Below are 18985 nucleotides of genomic sequence, written 5' to 3' on the forward strand. Positions count from 1 at the left end.
AGATGGGATTCTCACAGTGCCAAGGGATAGATCACTGTGGCCTTCTCTCTGCCTATCTCAGGTGGGCATTCCACCCACTTTTGGCCAAAAAAAAACACAAAAGGAGGGTGGTGGCTGTGCCCGTGGCTCAATGAGTAGGGCGCCAGCGCCATATACTGAGGGTGTCACTGCAACAAAAAAATAGCCTGGCGTTGTGGCGGGTGCCTATAGTCCCAGTAACTCGAGAGGCTGAAGCAAGAGAATCGACCTACCCCAAGAGCTGGAGGTTGCTGTGAGCTGTGATGCCACATCACTCTACAGAGGGTGACAAAATAAGACTCTATCTCAAAAAAAAAAAAAACCCTTTGGGACCCTCCACTGCCAGGCTTCCTGAGGAAACAATAAACATCCTATGGTTTCACTGTTAGTCAGGTTTTCTGTTCTGTGTGGCTGAAAGCATTCCTAACTGACATCATCCCTCAGATCCCAGCTTTAAATGTCATTTCCTCAAGGAGGCCTTTCCCAAAGCCCCAGATCAACATGTTCTGTAACAATCTCCACTCTCCCTTAAGCACCCCTCATCATACTTGTAATTACTTGTTGAATGATGATCTTTGTCCCTGCACTGGAAGTTCCATGAGAACAGACAGTAGGAGAGGTATCCTAGGGCCTGACCCTGTATAGGGAGGGCTCAGTAGCCTGTAAATACATCACTATCAAAAAAAGAGAGAAGGGGCTCGGTGCCTGTGGCTCAAGCGGCTAAGGCGCCAGCCACATACACCAGAGCTGGCGGGTTCGAATCCAGCCTGAGCCCGCCAAACAACAATGACAACTACAACCAAAAAATAGCTGGGCAATGTGGCAGGCGCCTGTAGTCCCAGCTACTTCGGAGGCTGAGGCAGGAGAATCACTTTAGCCCAAGAACTGGAGGTTGCTGTGAGCTGTGATTCCACGTAACTCTACCCAGGGTGATAGCTTGACGCTCTGTCTCAAAAAAAACAAAAAAACCCCGAGAAGGTAGCCAGGCGTTGTGGCAGGAACCGGTAGTCCCTTGTAGTCCCACAGGAGGCTGAGGCAAGAGAATCGCCTAAGCCCAAGAACTGGAGATTGCTCTGAGCTGTGACACCACAGCACTCTACTGAGGGCAACCTAGTGAGACTCTCTCTAGAAAAAGAAAAAAAAACTGGCTTGATGCCCGGAGCACAGTGGTTACAGTGCTGGCCACATGCATCAAGGGTGGGTGACAGGTTTGAACCCAGCCCGAGCCTGCTAAACAACAATGACAACTGCAACAAAAAAAATAGCCAGGTGTTTTTGTGGGCGCCTGTAGTCCCAGCTACTTGGGAGGCTGAGGCAAGAACATCACTTAATCCCAAGAGTCTGAGGTTGCTGTGAGCTGTGATGCCATAGCACTCTACCAAGGGTGACATAGTAAGACTTTGTCTCAAAAAAAAAAAAAAAAAAGAGAGAGAGAGAAGGATCAAGAGCACAGATGGAAGGAGGAAAAAGATAAAAATCATGGAAGGTGTGGGCTTGGCACCTGTGGCTCAAGCGGCTAAGGAGCCAGCCACGTACACCTGAGCTGGCAGTTGGAATCCAGCCTGGGCCTACCAAACAACAATGACAGCTGCAACCAAAAAATAGCTGGGCATTGTGGCAGGCACCTGTAGTCCCAGCTACTTGGGAGGCGGAGGCAGGAGAATCACTTAAGCCTAGGAGTTGGAGGTTGCTGTGTGCTGTGATGCTACGGCACTCTACCCAGGGCAACAGCTTGAGGCTCTGTCTCAAAAATAAATAAATAAGGCCACTGTCAGGTGCTGGGCGGCACGTTGGCCAGGATTTAGGCGGGCTTCCTGAGACAAAAATGTCTATGGCTAGCGATTTCTACCTGCACTACTATGTAGGGCACAAGGGCAAATTTGGACACAAGTTTCCAGAGTTCGAGTTTCGGCTGGACGGAAAGCTTAGATACGCCAACAACAGTAATTACAAAAATGATGTGATGATCAGAAAACAGGCTTACGTACACAAGAGTGTAATGGAAGAATTGAAGAGAATTATTGATGACAGTGAAATTACAAAAGAAGATGATGCTTTGTGGCCTCCCCCTGACAGGGTTGGCTGACAGGAGCTGGAAATTGTTATTGGAGATGAGCATATTTCTTTTACCACATCAAAAATAGGTTCTCTTGGGTGGCGCCTGTGGCTCAAGGAGTAGGGCGCTTGTCCCATATGCCGGAGGTGGTGGGTTCAAACCCAGCCCCGGCCAAAAAAAAAAAAAAATAGGTTCTCTTATTGATGTAAATCAGTCAAAGGATCCTGAAGGACTTCGAATATTTTACTACTTGGTACAAGACCTAAAATGTTTAGTTTTCAGTCTCATTGGATTACACTTCAAAATTAAACCAATTTAGGGCGGCGCCTGTGGCTCAGTGAGTAGGGCGCCGGCCCCATATGCCGAGGGTGGCGGGTTCAAACCCAGCCCCGGCCAAACTGCAACCAAAAAATAGCCGGGTGTTGTGGCGGGCGCCTGTAGTCCCAGCTACTCGGGAGGCTGAGGCAAGAGAATCGCATAAGCCCAAGAGTTAAGAGGTTGCTGTGAGCCGTGTGACGCCACGGCTCTCTACCGAGGGCGGTACAATGAGACTCTGTCTCTACAAAAAATAAATAAATAAATAAATAAATAAAGATGTTTAAAAAAAATTATGGAAGATGTGAATTAAAGTTTGTGCAAGTATGCTTCTTCCATCACATGAAAACTGTTAAAGTTTAGGGAATCATTAAAGAGGGGCTGGAATGGCCACTGTGGGAACTGGCTGTGAGCAATTTGTCTGGTACAAGTAGGAGTTGCCAAGTAGTGTTAAGGACCCAGCGGGATTAGAAACCATGTGCACTGGCATAAATCGCAGAATTATGAAATTTCCTCCGGCTGTGTTCAGCTGCGTGGTTGTGGGAAAGAAACTGGGGGTCTGCAGGATAGGCTGCTTTTTGTTCCTTTCTCTGATGAAGTAAATGAAAGTAAATGTGGACTTTTGTTTCTATTATCTCAAAAATGAAAACTTTTTTTTTTTTTTTTTGAGACAGAGCCTCAAGCTGTCGCCCTGGGTAGAGTAATGTGGCGTCACAGCTCACAGCAACCTCCAACTCCTGGGCTTAAGAGATTCTCTTGCCTCAGCTTCCCAAGTAGCTGGGACTATAGGCACCCGCCACAACACCCGGCTATTTTTTGGTTGTAGTTGTCATTGTTTTTCAGGACCAGGCTGGATTCGAACCTCCCAGCTCTGGTGTATGTGGCTGGCGCCTTAGCTGCTTGAGCTACAGGTACCGAGCTAAAAGTGAAACCTTTTAGAACTTAAGGCTTGCCCTTTGGCTCCAGACTGGAGAATATCCATAGGCTGAAGCGTTCACCTCAGAAGTCTTCCCTTATTATCCACTTTAGGGAATCTGTGAATTTCCCAAAGTACATGCAGAAGCTATGTGTGCACCCATTCTGGGGAAAGTGTCTGTCAGGTTCTCAAAGGACTCTGTGATCCAGAAAGGCAAGAACCACAGACTTGAGGTTGCCTCCTCACCACAGGCATTATGTGGGGCCACTGCTGTGGATCGGGGCTTGACTGCTGGGCAGTCGTGTCCCTGCTTGACAAGGGGCACTGTGGCTGAGGTAGATGTGCAGAGGTCTGGGCTGTATTCCCTCAGGAAAGTTACTTAGTTCCTCAGTTTTCTCTGGTATAGCACGGGAATAATAATCACAGTTCCTATTTCAGAGGGCTGTTGTAAAGATCAGGCCAGTTAACACAAGCAAATGGCTGAGGTACCATTGGTTAGATTAGGTTACACTCTGACTCAAAAAAAAAACCAAAACTTGTTTGGTTTGTTTGTTTGTTTTGAGTCAGAGTCTCACTTTGTCACCCAGGCTAGAGTGCAGTGATCATCACAGCTCACAGTAACCTCAAACCTTTGGGCTCAAGCAATCCTCCTGCCTCAGCCTCCTGAGTAGTTGAGACTACAGGCCTACACCACAATGCCTAGCTAACTTTTTCTATTTTTCATAGAGACGGGGTTTGGCTGTTGTTCAGGTTGGTCTCAAACTCCTAAGCTCAAGGGATCCTCCTGCCTTGGCCTCCCCTTGCTGAGATTGCAGGTGTGAGCCATAGCACCCCGCATGTTTTTTATTGTGACTAAAAGAGCCACACACATGGGTGGGACCTGTGGCTCAAAGGGGTAGGGCACTGACCCCATATGCTGGAGGTGGCAGGTTCAAACCCAGCCCCGACCAGAAACTGCAAAAAAAAAGTGCCACACATATATTCAAGGACAAAACTTTGAATTAGAAAGCAGCATTTTGTAGGGGCACAGTTATAACTCGTTCTGTGCAAAACGCAAAATCTAACCGTTGCCTCCTTTCTGAGGCTTACGCTGTGTGAATCTAAGCTAGTTCTTTAATCACTGTGCACTTCAGTTTCCTCATCTGCAAAACAAAGTTAATAATAGTAACTACCTGGTGGGACCGTTGTGATGAAGGCTCAGAGCAGGACATCATACTCACCAAATTCTGGTCACCGCCACTGTGACAGCTGGGGCTGACGTTCAGGCTCGTCCTCCTCTTCTTTTTTTTTAATTAAATCATAGCTGTGTACAATAATGCAATCATGAGGTACAATGTGCTGGTTTTATATACAGTTTGAAATATTTTCATCGGACTGGTTAACATAGCCTTCATGGCATTTTCTCCCAGGCTCCTCTTCTTAAGAAAGGCTCCTCCTGTCAGTAAGACCTTCCTTACCCTGAAACCTTCACGACTCATAAAGCACCTTCCTGCAGGGCATGTCTGTCTCATAGCTGCTCTACTGCTAAAGAATTGAGACCCAGAGAGAACAAGTGACTAAAGGCCCCACAGCCTGTGGCCTTCTTCAGCGTTCCCTTCCAGGAGCCCCTTCCCTTTCTCTACCCAGTTTCCATCTGTAGAAATACCGCTTTGGGTTCAGACTGGGACTCTGGAAACCTCACCCACGAAGCTGCCCTAAACTTCCAAGTCAAAAGTCTCTGTTCTGAGCCAGTCGTATGGCAGTGACATCAGGCTGCACTTCAGCCTCTGGAGACAAGGGCCTGGCTGTGCTTTCCATTGCCCATCACCCTTCTTTGTGCAGAGAGCAGCTGGGGAAAGGAATGAAATGCCAATGGCTTTGCTCTTTCAGGATACTCACAGATTTAAGGGAAGGGACATAGAAACCTTAAGTGACTGATCTGCTCTGCAGACTAAGAAACTGAATATACAAGTGGATAATGGCCAGAATATATAGAGCTTCAATCTACCACCTATGGCCACCTGCTCAGAAATTAACTCTTTTATGTACAACACCCCCAGAGATCAGCCTGCTGTGAGTCAGTCTTGCAGGAGCCAGACTGCTATCTCCAGTGACAATCCAGGAAGCTACATAATAACTTCTGTAACAGTCAGCCCCAAATGGACAGGACTTGATTAGTAACTGACAGCTTCCTTAATTTTTCTTTTTCTTTTTCTTTTTTTTTTTGAGACAGGGTCTCCCTCTGTCACCCAGGCTGGAGTGCAGTAGTACAATCATAGCTCATTGTAAACTCAAACTCCTGGGCTCAAGTGATGCTCCAGCCTTAGCCTCCTGAATAGCTGGGACTACATGTGCCCACCACAGCCAGCTGATTAAAAATATTTGTGTAGAGATGGGGTCATTGTGTTGCCCAGGATGATCTTTAACTCCTAGCCCCTAGACCCACCTAGGTCTCCCAAAATGTTGTAATTACAGGCATAAGCCACCAAACCTGGCCAGCTTCCCTAATTTTTGTTCCTATTTAGGACCAAGCAGAGAAAGCCAAATATGCATCCCTTAACCAATCACATGTCTGGGTAGCCCACCTACAGCTTCCTCTTGCCAACAGCCTCCAACCAGGGTGCTACTGGACAGAGGGGTCCGGCCACATGTCAGTGTCCAGCCAATCCACAGAGTTAGGGACAGTTCCACCAAACTTTACTATCAGAAGGCTGGGATTCTGGAGAACAGTGAGAGTAGCCTCTCCAAGACCGTTCTATTCTTCCATTTCCGAAACCACAGTTTCGTATATAAAGGTTCAAAGCAAAAGCCATATTAACCCTTATCTTAAATAATAATCAACATTATTGTTGTATCGTGACCTATTACAACACTTCCAATTCAAAAGTTACTCTCCTAAAGGGAGGGTTAGGAGAAATAATTCACCCTAAACTATTCAAGATATTTAATTTTAGGTTGACGCTAAATTTACAAAACAAGAATGGAAGATGTGAGGTGAAGGTCACGTAGGACCTAAACTGACCAGACCCGCTGTGTCAGCCCCAGCCTGCCTGACTCCATCTTATTCTCACTACATGTGCTCTCGGGACACACCTGAATCCTTCCCTCACCCTTCTGTAAAGCTTTCCCACTCGTCTACCTGCCTTTGAACCTCTGTCAAAGGCAAGTTCCGGTGGCTGTGTCCCTCCCTGTAGCAAACTCAGAGTAAATAGCCTTTGCTTTTCTCATTTGCTTGGTCTTCCTTTATTGCCACAAGACCCAGAAATGAAAGTGCAGGTAGAAGAGGTGGCACTGTCCTTGGTCAGTCCTCTTGTTCCCCTGAGCGCTTGGACTACAGAGCTGCTGGCTGTTACACTGGAAACACTGACCAGAACTTTGGACTCAGCAGAGCTAAAGCAGGAAGGCCAATTGGCTCACATGAAACCCTCCAGGCACAAAATCACAAAGGAGGTTTTGTTAAATGCTGATTGGTGGGGAGTGGCTCCAGAGATCTAGGGAAAGGCAGGAACTTTGCCTAGAACTTGGGCCAGGGATTGCCAGGAGCCGCCCTAAGGGATGGAGATTTGAGCTGGAACTCTCTTCTAACCTCCACTACCATACTTTATTCATTCTATAGATATTCTCTGAGTGTGTAGTAGAGGGGCTGTTAGGGGCAGAGTTAAGGTTAGATGGGATGGGCAAGGTTATGGACTTTGTAGAGCTCACCCCCTAAGGATGAAGATAAACAGTAAATAATGATTAAAATAAGGTAATTTCATAAGTAACAAATGCCCTGAGGAAAATAAAGTAGGATGATGCAACAGAGAGCCAGTGCTGGGTGGGGGCAGCTATACAAAGGGCAGTTAGGGACAGGCTCAAAGGAAGGACATCTGTGCTGACACCCCAGTGGCCAGAGGAGCCATCAAGGTGACTCTCAGCAGAAATGGTTTTCCTAAGCTTGGGTGTGATGGCTCAGCCTGCAATCCTAGCACTCTAGGAAGCTGCGGCAGGTGGCTTGCTTGAGCTCAGGGGTTCGAGACCCACCTGAGCAAAAACTGAGACCCTGTCTCTAAAAAAATAGCAGGGCGTTGTGGAATGTGCCTATAGTCCCGCATTGGGAGGCTGAGGCAGGATATCACTTGAAGAGTTTAAGGTTGCTGTGAGCTATGACAACACAGCACTCTACTGAGGGTGACAAAGTGAAACTCTGTCTCATAAAAAGGAAATGGTTTTCCAGGCAGAGGGAGCCCCTTAAGCAAAGGCCCGGAGGCAGGACCAGGACTGACATGTTCAATAAAGAACAGAAAGGACGGTGTGACTATAACAGTGTAAGCAAAAGGCAGCATGGTGGGATGAGACCAGGAGAAGGCTCAGGCAGCAGCAGGCATGAAGGACTTCCTCCAACACATTAAGAGTTTAGATTTTAGGGCGGTGCCTGTGGTTCAGTGAGTAGGGCGCTGGCCCCATATACCAAGGGTGGCGGGTTTAAACCTGGCTCCGGCCAAACTGCAACAACAACAACAACAAAATAGCTGGGTGTTGTGGCGGGCGCCTGTAGTCCCAGCTACTTGGGAGGCTGAGGCAAGAGAATCACCTAAGCCCAGGAGTTGGAGGTTGCTGTGAGCTGCGACACTACAGCACTCTACTGAGGGTGATAAACTGAGACTCTGTCTCTAAAAAAAAAAAAAAGAAAGAGTTTGCATTTTATTTAATGCTAAATATAATGGGAAGCTATTTTTTTTTCTTTTTTTTTTTTGGCCGGGGCTGGGTTTGAACCCACCACCTCTGGCATATGGGACCGGCGCCCTACTCCTTGAGCCACAGGCGCCACCCGGGAAGCTATTTTTAAAAGGCACTAATGGGGCGGCACCTGTGGCTCAGTGAGTAGGGCGCCGGCCCCACATGCCGAGGGTGGCGGGTTCTAACCCAGCCCCGGCCAAACTGCAACAACAACAAAAAAATAAATAAAAGGCACTAATGGCTGATCTGCTTTAGGTTTTTTGAAGGCCTTGGAAGACCCGTTTTGCTGAGATCTCATCAAGATCCCAGATGCCAGGGGCTGTGTGTACGGTGGTGGTGGGGGGGGGGAGAGTTAAGGAAATACAGTGTAGATCAGACCCAGTTATTGTAAGCCACAACCAGAATCCCTTGCTGAGTCAGGCAAAATCCGTCACATGGTGCGTGTAACACCCTGAAATCGTACGCTCATCATTTTTTGTGTGTACCTTATTTTAGGGAGAGAACCCAGAGATTTTACCAGCCCCTTAGGAGAGTCTCTGTAACCAAAAAAAGACAGCAAAAGGAGAATATTGACACATGTGTTTACATACACCTGGGCATGGGCTTTTTTTTTTTTCTTTTAACACTAGTCAAAACCAGATGCAGTGGCTCACACCTGTAATCCTAGCACTCTGGGAGGCTGAGGCGGGTGGACAGCTTGAGATCACAAGTTCAAGACCAGCCTGAGCAAAAGTGAGACCCCCGTCTCTACTAAAATACAAAAACTGAAGCAAGAGGATCACTTGAGCCCGAGTTGGAGGTTGCTATGAGCTATGATATCACAGCACTCTATCCAGGACAACAGCTTGAGATAAAGAAAAAAAAAGGACCAAAGCTAGAGAAGTGGACAGGGTGAGGAGGAAGGTGCTAGTCTCGGCATAGCAGAAACCTGGGGGAAACCTTTCCCCACCCTTAACCCAGCCCCCTGGGCCAGGGTGGGGCAGTGACAAACCCACTGCCAGGCCCCACCCCACCCTTAACCTGTACTCACATGCCTCCACTGTAAGGAACTTGCCCTAGAGAGGCGGGGTGCAGGAGGGCTGCACCTCACCCCAGGGTGCAGAGGCCCCCAGGTGTGGACTGCAGGCTCTGGGAGAGACCTGCTGGAGGTAAGTACTTTGCTTAGATCACTGAAGCCACTGTTCTCCTCTGCCCCAGGCTCCTCTGAACCCCCAATCTTAATGAAAAGAGCACAGCACCCTCTCTGCCCCACCAAGAGCTCTTTACTCACATCTGAACTCATCTCTTGGATATATATATTTTGTGTGTGTGTGTGTGTGTGTGTGTGTGTGTGTGTGTGTGTGTGGTTTTTGGCCAGGCATATGGGACTGGTGCCCTACCCCTTTGAGCCACAGGTGCCGCCCCTCTCTTGGATATTTTTATGAAGGGTTGACTCCCAATATGTTGGCTGATCATTTGCTTTTACTGAAAGTTCACCCAGCCCTGCCCAGCACATGGAGGCTGAGATGGGGGCCTTCTCCAGTTCATTATAGAATCTTGGCTTGGATTTGCTTCACTGCCCAGAAATAGGCTCTGGTGTGGCTGCAGGACACACCTGTTCTCAGCCATCAGTCAGGAGCCCAGCCCTCCCTGACGCTCAGATCCCCAGTAATCTGGGTCCGCGAGTCAGGGAATAGAGTCAGTTGCTGATGACAGGTCCCTGGCAGGACGTAATGACAGATGAGGACCTCCCAATCTCACACTTGGAGAAGCGACCAGGATGGCCCTCTCTGGTCAATCAAATCAAAGAGCTGCTTTCCTCTCTGGCTCTGGAACATTCACACCATTCAATGTCTTCCTCTGAGGCCTCTTTTGAAGGTCAGAGCACAGTCACCCATGCTTGTGTGCCAAGCTCGGTGAGGAATTTTTGGCTGCAGTATTCTCTGGCCCTCTCCCTACGGGTATTCCCAGTTTTTGGGACAAGTGGGGGGACCTTATGTGAGAGGACAGGGGGTGTTATTGGGAACAAGTGCCCTTCGTGCTTCCAAAACCATCAGCTGTCTCTGCTCAGACCACCTCTCCAGTGGTGCCGAGTGCACTGCCCGAGGAGGGAGGAAAGAGGAAGAGGAGACAGAGCTGCTCCAGATACTGGGGTGGGAGGGAAGACGCCGCCCAGCCCAGGAGCAGGGATCACCTCCGACGCTGGCCCAGGCCCGGCTCATCAGAGCTTCCAAGAAAAAGCCTTGGGAACACATGGCGAATATGATGCGTTCACTTAACAGCGTGACTGGGCACCTATGTACTGTGTGCCACGGCACAGGGAGATAGCAAGCTGCAAAACTCCAAAGGCAGGACCTGGACCCAGCCGAGATGCCTCTGTGCACACATGAGCTGCCAGCCCCAGGGAAGGTTCCTGCCCAGTGGGAACGCAGGCGTGAAGAGAGTCAAGGCGAAGAGACAGGTGGGAGCGGTGGGAGTCTCCGCCTAGTTATGAGGCCCCTGGGGCCAACGAAGGATGCTGGGCAGGGTCCCACTTCTTAGTCCCAGAAGAGCAGTGGTCACTTTACAGCACCAGAAATCCTACTACGGGCCTGTGTCCAGCTGCTTGCATCTGTGGATGTCACTCCTGTGTCTGTGGTCAGAGGGGTGAGCCTGGGTCACATCCTGCTCAGCCTGTACCTCACCCACAGCGAGCCCGACCCTCTTCTTTCTGACTCAGGTCCTTTGTACGTTCAGTGTCTTTCCTCTTCTTCTAGAATGAGGTACAATTGGCTGATGTAACAGTTCTTCCCCTTAACTTCAGCCTCTCTACGAGTTTCCTTGCCCCTTGAACTAAACATTTCCAAGCTGATGCAGTGGCTCACACCTGTGGTCCCATCTATTCAGGAGGCTGAGGCAGGAGGATCCTGGGATACTTAAGAGTTTGAAGTTATAGCAGGGCGCAGTGGCTCATGCCTGTAATCCCAGCACTCTGGGAGACTGAGATGAGCAGATTGCTTGAGCTAAGTAGTTTGTGACCAGCCTGAGCCACATTGAGACCCTGTCTCTAAAAAATACCTGGGAGTATGGCAGGTGCCTGTAGTCCTAGCTACTCAGGAGTCTGAGGCAAGAGAATGGCTTAAGCCCAAGAGTTTGAAGTTGCTGTGAGTTATGATGCCTCAGCACTCTACTGAGAATGATAGTGAGACTCTGTCTCAAAAAAAAAAAAAAAGGAATTTGAGGTTACAGTAAGCTGTGAGTAGTAGTCTGGGCAGTTTTTTTTTTTTTTTTTTAATTTTTAGAAACAGGGTCTGGCTTGTCCCAAACTCCTGGCTCCAGTAATCCTCCCATCTCAGCCTCCCGAGTAGCTGGGACTACAGGTGGGCACCTCAGTGGACATTACTAAGCATTTTGCTATCATCCACTACACAAGCACGACTGAAATTTTGTCACATAGGCCTCAGTGCTGGATCCTGCAGGGGAAACAGGACCTGTAAGCAAGACTCTGCTCTTTTTTTTTTTTTATTGTTGGGGATTCATTGAGGGTACAATAAGCCAGTTACACTGATTGCAATTGTTAGGTAAAGTCCCTCTTGCAATCATGTCTTGTCCCCATAAAGTGTGACGCACACTAAGGCCCCACCCCCCTCCCTCCATCCCTCTTTCTGCTTCCCCCCCCATAACCTTAATTGTCATTAATTGTCCTCATATCAAAATTGAGTACATAGGATTCATGCTTCTCCATTCTTGTGATGCTTTACTAAGAATAATGTCTTCCACTTCCATCCAGGTTAATACGAAGGATGTAAAGTCTCCATTTTTTTTAATGGCTGAATAGTATTCCATGGTATACATATACCACAGCTTGTTAATCCATTCCTGGGTTGGTGGGCATTTAGGCTGTTTCCACATTTTGGCGATTGTAAATTGAGCTGCAATAAACAGTCTAGTACAAGTGTCCTTATGATAAAAGGATTTCTTTCCTTCTGGGTAGATGCCCAGTAATAGGATTGCAGGATCGAATGGGAAAGACTCTGCTCTTAAGAATTTATAATCTAATTATTGGAAAGTTCCTAACATGGGGCGGCGCCTGTGGCTCAGTCGGTAAGGCGCCAGCCCCATATACCGAGGGTGGTGGGTTCAAACCCAGCCCCGGCTGAACTGCAACCAAAAAATAGCCGGGAGTTGTGGCGGGCGCCTGTAGTCCCAGCTACTCGGGAGGCTGAGGCAAGAGAATCGCTTAAGCCCAAGAGTTGGAGGTTGCTGTGAGCTGTGTGAGGCCACGGCACTCTACCAAGGGCCATAAAGTGAGACTCTGTCTCCACAAAAAAAAAAAAAAAAGAAAAGTTCCTAACATAAAGATGCAGGCTGACTACAGTCACCCTGTGCATGAACTATGTGGATGATGAGCTCCAAGTGTAGCTGGAGGGGAGAGGTTGTGTTGGAACACCAAATGCTTCTTGGAAGAGGTGGCACTGGAGCCACCTGAAGACTGAACAGGATATGAGGAAGAAGAGAAGACATTCCTTTGCCACCATGAGCAAAGTAGTAGGCTTCTGCATTGATCTCTGTCAAGGTCATCCATGGAGGAGTGAGGACATCTTGGTCAGGTGGTGGCCACAGAATGCAGGAGGACACACGAATGTGTGAAGAAGAGGAAGCCTTTGGGCAACCAGGCCAGCAATTCCCATCTGTGGTGATCTGGATTCTGTGTTTGCCTCCTCTGAGTCATAACTTCTTCACCTGTAAAATGAAGACCCTGGGGAAGGTGATGTCTAAAGTTTCTTACTATTCTAAAGTTAGGAACCGGGCACAGGGGCTCACGCCTATAATCTCAGCCCTCTGGAGGCTGAGGCAGGAGGATTTCTTGAGCTCAGGAGTTAAAAACTAGCTTGAGCAAAAATGAGACCCTGTCTCTACTAAAAATAGAAAAAATGAGCTGAGCACTGTGGCAAGTGCCTGTAATCCTAGCTACTGAGGAGGCTGAGGCCAAGAGTTTGAGGTTGCTGTGAGCTGTGATTCCATCGCACTCTACCCAGGGCAACATAGTGAGACTCTGTCTCAAAAATAAAAATAAAATTTGTAGGTTCGGTGCCTGTAGCACAGTGGTTACAGCACCAGCCACATACACCGAGGCTGGCAGGTTCAAACCAAACCTGGGCCTGCTAAAACAACAATGACAACTGCAACAAAAAATAGCTGGGCTTGTGGCAGGCACCTGTAGTCCCAGCTACGTGGGAGGCTGAGGCAACAGCATCACTTAAGCCCAAGAGTTTGAGGTTCCTGTGAGCTGTGATGCCACGGCACTCTGCCGAGGGCAACATAGTCAGATTCTGTCTCAAAAATAAATAAATAAAATAAAATTAGTAGAATAAGGGTAGAAAGGAGTGAAGATGACTTTAGGATTTTGCAGAACAACAGCAGGAGATGAGAAGTCAGGAGAGAGGGCAGTTTGGACAGAAGACTTCAGCTTTAGATCAACAGAGTGGACCCTTTCCGATCCTTCCTCACTAGGTTCTGGCCACCACTGTCACAGGCTGGTCCATTCTAGTCTTGCACTGGGCACTTACTGCTTTCCTAACTCAGATCCTGATCCTGGCTACACTGAGACCAGAACTAGAGGAACTAACCTTTGACCCAGGGGAGTCTATCAGTAAGTCTTTTCCCTCAGTAAGGAAATGCCTTCAGTCATAACCAGCAAAATCTTGCTATAGAAGCACTAGGGAGCTCCCAGGTAAAGGTGGGAAGCCCTTACGTTGAACTACAATTAAGTTTCCAGCACCCCAGGGTAATGGGAGCTTAAAACACAAATTAGGTTGGCTCGGCGCCCATAGTACAGTGGTTATAGCGCCAGCCACATGCACCAAGGCTGGCGGGTTTGAGCCCGGCCCGGGCCAGCTAAACAACAATGACAACTGCAACAAAAAAATTGCGGGGCATTGTGGCAGGCATCTGTATTCCCAGCTACTTGGGAGGCTGAGGCAAGAGAACCACTTAAGCCCGAGAGTTTGAGGTTGCTGTGAGCTGTGATACCACAGCACTCTACCCAGGGCAACATAGTGAGACTCTCTTAAAAACACACACACACACAAATTAGGTTGTTATTGAGAAATAAATTGAAGTAGATTCCTGCACACCTGGGTTTGAGACCAGCTCACAGGCAAAGCTCCCACAGGCAGCATGCCAGGCAGCCTCTCAGAGCCACTGTGCAGCTCATGAACAGATCACCCAGAAGTGGGGACAGGACCCCGGGACCTCTATTTCAGAACTGCCACAGCGACTGTTAGGCAAAGGAGAGGAGAAACACCCAGTGGGGCTTGAGCTGCCCTCTAAGAGCAGGACCAGATCCTGAAGCTGCCAGGACAGGGAAGGCAGAGGGCAGAGGGGAGGCCCTCCAGGCGCTGTGTCCCTCTCCGTCTGCTGAGCCTGGCCTGTGGGGACAGGGTGAGCACCTTCTGCCTCAAGCCTGAGCTTCTTCACAGCAGGCCTGACTCTACTGCTGACTTCAATCTTTGGTATGTATGAAATTCTTGCCTCTTCTCTGGTTGCCCTGCCTGCCCGGCTGGCCCTGCTAGGAGTTCTGTGCCCTCATTCTTACCTTTTATGTCTGCCTTTCTGAGGCCTTCAGCACAATCTGTCAGGATTAACTTGACACCAAACTGGTTTTCTCTAGAAGTGCAAGGAAACTTCTAGGCACAAGAGCAAGATTCTCATGAGGAAAATTACAAGGGCTACTTCTTTAAAGGTGTCCTGAGGTTAGAGTCCTCTGCCCCACAGCCCCCTGGAGAGAGAAGTCCTGTCTGGTGCTCAGACTCAGGCTCCACTCGGAACAGCTCCTCCTCACCTCTGGGCCGCCTCTCTGTGCCACTGCTCTGCTTGAACAATTCTTTGTTTACTTCTGGAGTGCAGTGACAGGTTGGAATTCGGGCTCAGTTATCACATGGACCTTAATATTCTCGTAGGAGTCTCTTTGAGGAGGGAAGATGGGTTTCTGTCACCTTTCTTCTTTCAGACAAAATGCATTAACTTTGACTTTTCTTTTTTAAGACAGAGCCTCGGGCGGCACCTGTGGCTCAGTCGGTAAGGCACCGGCCCCATATACCGAGGGTGGCGGGTTCAAGCCCAGCCCCGGCCAAACTGCAACCAAAAAATAGCTGGGCGTTGGGGCGGGGACCTGTAGTCCCAGCTACTCGGGAGGCTGAGGCAAGAGAATCGCTTAAGCCCCAGGAGTTGGAGGTTGCTGTGAGCTGTGTGAGGCCACGGCACTCTACCGAGGGCCATAAAGTGAGACTCTGTCTCTACAAAAAAAAAAAAAAAAAGACAGAGCCTCAAGCTACAGCCCTGGGTAGAGTGCAGTGACATCACAGCTCACAGCAACCTCAAACTCCTGGGCTTAAGCGATTCTCTTGCCTCAGCCTCCTGAGTATCTGGGACTACAGACACCTGCCATAACGCCCAGCTATCTTTTTTTTTTTCTTTTTTTGAGACAGAGCCTCAAGCTGTCACCCTGGGTAGAGTGCTGTGCCATCACAGCTCACAGCAACCTCCAACTCCTGGGCTCAAGCGATTCTCCTGCCTCCGCCTCCCAAGTAGCTGGGACTACAGGTGCCTGCCACAACGCCTGGCTATTTTTTGGTTGCAGCCGTCAGTGTTGTTTGGTGGGCTCAGGCTGGATTTGAACTCGCCAGCTCAGGTGTATGTGGCTGGCGCCTTAGCAGCTTGAGCTACAGGCATCACCAACTTAGACTTTTAATTCACCATCTGCAATTGTTTTGGGATCTGGTCATAGCGCCATGTGAGTCTGCAATTCCAGACTCAAAAGCAAAATAACAGTTTGCTCTGTTTTCTTTTTTTTTTTTTTTTGCAGTTTTTGGCCAGGGCTGGGTTTGAACCCACCACCTCTGGCACATGGGGCCAGCGCCCTACCCCTTTGAGCCACAGGCGCCACCCTTGCTCTGTTTTCTGAAAATGCTTTGAGTCCTCAGGCCTCACACCCTTCCCCCAAGGGACAGCACTCTTCTGTGAGCCCACCCCTCTTCCCAGACACCTGATCTCAACAGCTGCTGAGACTTCACCAGCCACAGCCACCTCATGTTCTGGTGCAGAAACCCCAAAGCACAAGGAGCCTGCCAAGATGGAAAGACATCACAGAACTCAGTCCCAGTGGCGTATCTGTTGTCAGAATTCTTAGTGAAGAAGCAGGTTCTGCCCAGATAGCAACATAATTTTTTCCCCAATCCCTGGCACAGAAGCTGAGCCATTATTTTAACCTGCTGTGAAAACATATTAACATACTCTCTGTCACTAGCAAATCCTGACTAGTCTTGCTGGACTCTGAGAGCATCCTCAGCAAAGAACTCTGGGCCTCACAACAGGGCAGCTTTAAGTCTTCATCTAATGCAAACTTTTTTTTTTTTTTGCAATTTTTTGGCCAGGGCTGGGTTTGAACCCGCCACCTCTCCGGCATATGGGGCCGGCGCCCCACCCCTTTGAGCCACAGGCGCAGCCCCTAATGCAAACTTTTGATCTATGTGGCACCTCAGCTAAAATATAATTTTGAGCAGCATCAGTAGCAATAACACTGTGTCAGGGTATGCACCTACTGTCCCAGCTACTTGAGAGGCTGAGGTGGGTGGGTGGATTGCTTAAGACCAGCCTGGGGCCTTGGTGCCTGTGGCTCAAGTGGCTAAGGTGCCAGCCACATACACCTGAGCTGGCAGGTTCGAATCCAGCTCAGGCCCACCAAACAACAATGACGGCTGCAACCAAAAAATAGCCAGGCATTGTGGTAGGCACCTGTAATCCCAGCTACTTGGGAGGCAGAGGCAGGAGAATTGCTTTAGCCCTGGAGTTGGAGGTTGCTGTGAGCTGTGATGCCACAGCACTCTACCCAGGGCGACAGCTTGAGGCTCTGTCTCAAAAAAAAAGACCAGCCTGGGATGGCTTGGTGCTCGTAGCTCAGTGGTTAGGGCACCACCCATATACCCTGAGGCTGGTGGGTTTGAACCTGGCCTGGGCCTGCTAAACAACAATGACAACTGCACCAAAAAAAAAAAAAAAAAAGTAGCTGGGTGTTGTGGTGAGCACCTGTAGTCCCAGCTATAGGAGGCTGAAGCAACACAATTGCTTAAGCCCAGGAGTTTGAGGTTGCTATGAGTTGTGACACCACAGCACTCTACTGAGGGCACGCTGGACCCATATACCAAGGGTGATGGGTTCGAACCCGGTACTGGCTAAACTGCAACAAAAAAATAGCAGGGCAACTTGGCACCTGTGGCTCAAGCAGCTAAGGCACCAGCCACATACACTGGAACTGGCGGGTTCAAATCCAGCCGGGCCTGCCAAACAACAATGACGGCTGCAACCAAAAAAAAATAGCCGGGTGTTGTAGCAGGCGCCTATAGTCCCAGCTACTTGGGAGGCGGAGGCAGGAGAATTGCTTGAGCCCAGCAGTTGGAGGTTGCTGCAAGCTGTGACACCATAGCACTCTACCAAGGGCGACAAAGTGAGACTCTGTCTCTAAATAAATAAATAATAAAATAAAAATTGTGGGACAGCGCCTGTGGCTCAAAGGAGTAGGGCGCCAGCCCCATATGCCAGAAGTGGTGGGTTCAAACCCAGCCCCGGCCAAAAACTGCAAAAAAAAAAAAAAAAAAATTGTTTTTCATGGGAGGCTAAAATAGGAGAATCGCTTGAGCCCAGGAGTTAGAGGCTGCAGTGAGCTATGATGAATCCATTGTACTTCATCCTGGGAGACAGAATGAGACCCTGTCTCAGCGGGGAAAAAAATGTTTAAAAAAAAGATTAGCCGGAGAGCGCCCATAGCTCAGTAGTTAGGGCACTGGCCATATGCACCAGGGCTGGTGGGTTAGAACCCGGCCTAGGCCTGCTAAACAACAACAACAACAAAATAGCGGGGCATTGTGGCGGGCACCTGTAGTCCTGGCAAGTGCCCAAGAGTTGGAGTTTGCTGTGAGCTATGACATAACAGCACTACAGAGGGTGACAAATTGAGACTCTGTCTCAATTAAAAAAAAAAAAAAAAGATTAGCCAACCACTGTGCCATACACCTGCAGTCCTGGCTACTGGGGAGGCAGAGGAGATAGGTCACTTGAGCTCAGAGAGCTCAGAAATACCAGGCTGTAGCCGGGCGCGGTGGCTCACACCTGTAATCCCAGCACTGTGGGAGGCTGAGGAGAGAGGATTGCTTGAGCTCAGGAGTTCGAGGCTTGTCTGAGCGAGAGTGAGACCCCGACTCATGGAAAAAAATGGAAAAACCCAGCTGGGCGCTGCGGCAAGCACCTGTAATCCCAGCAGCTTCGGAGGCTGAGGCAGCAGGATGCCCACAGCCCGAGTCTGAGGTTGCAGTGAGCTACGATGCGATTGCCCTCTGCTCAGGGCATAGGGTAGAACGCTGTCTCGACAAAAAAAAAAAAAAAAAAGAAATACCAGGCTGCAGTGAGCTATGATGAGGCCACTGCACTCCAGCCTGGGCAACAGAGTGACACCTTGTCTCTAAGCAAAACAAAATAACACTTGGCTCGGCGCCTGTAGCTCAGTGGCTAGGGCACCAGCCACCGAGGGTGGCAGGTTTGAACCCAGCCCAGGCCTGCCAAACAACAATGACGACTACAACTAAAAAATAGCTGGGCATTGTGGTGGCCGTCTGTAGTCCCAGCCACTAGGGAGGCTGAGGCAAGAGAATTGCTTAAGCCCAAGGGTTTGAGGTTGCTGTGAGCTGTGATGCTACGGCACTTTACTCAGGGAGACATAGTGAGACTCTGTCTTCAAAAAAAAAAAAAAGAAAAGAAAAGAAATAACAGCATTTTAAAATACGTATTCTATTACTTTTTAAGATAAGTTATGAAATAGATAAGCTGTGTACTCTTTTTTTTTTGTAGAGACAGAGTCTCACTTTATCACCCTTGGTAGAGTGCCGTGGCGTCACACAGCTCACAGCAACCTCCAACTCCTAGGCTTAGGCGATTCTCTTGCCTCAGCCTCCCAAGTAGCTGGGATTACA

The 18985-nt window shown here is 49.0% G+C and overlaps 1 pseudogene; it reads left to right on the forward strand.

The window, feature by feature from the left end:
• The first annotated feature begins 1843 nt into the window (after nucleotides 1-1843).
• LOC128585662 (protein mago nashi homolog 2-like) lies at nucleotides 1844-2393 on the forward strand (annotated as a pseudogene).
• The last annotated feature ends 16592 nt before the right edge of the window (nucleotides 2394-18985 follow it).

This window comes from Nycticebus coucang, chromosome 5 (assembly GCF_027406575.1).
Source record: "Nycticebus coucang isolate mNycCou1 chromosome 5, mNycCou1.pri, whole genome shotgun sequence".
NCBI classification, from domain to species: domain Eukaryota; kingdom Metazoa; phylum Chordata; class Mammalia; order Primates; family Lorisidae; genus Nycticebus; species Nycticebus coucang.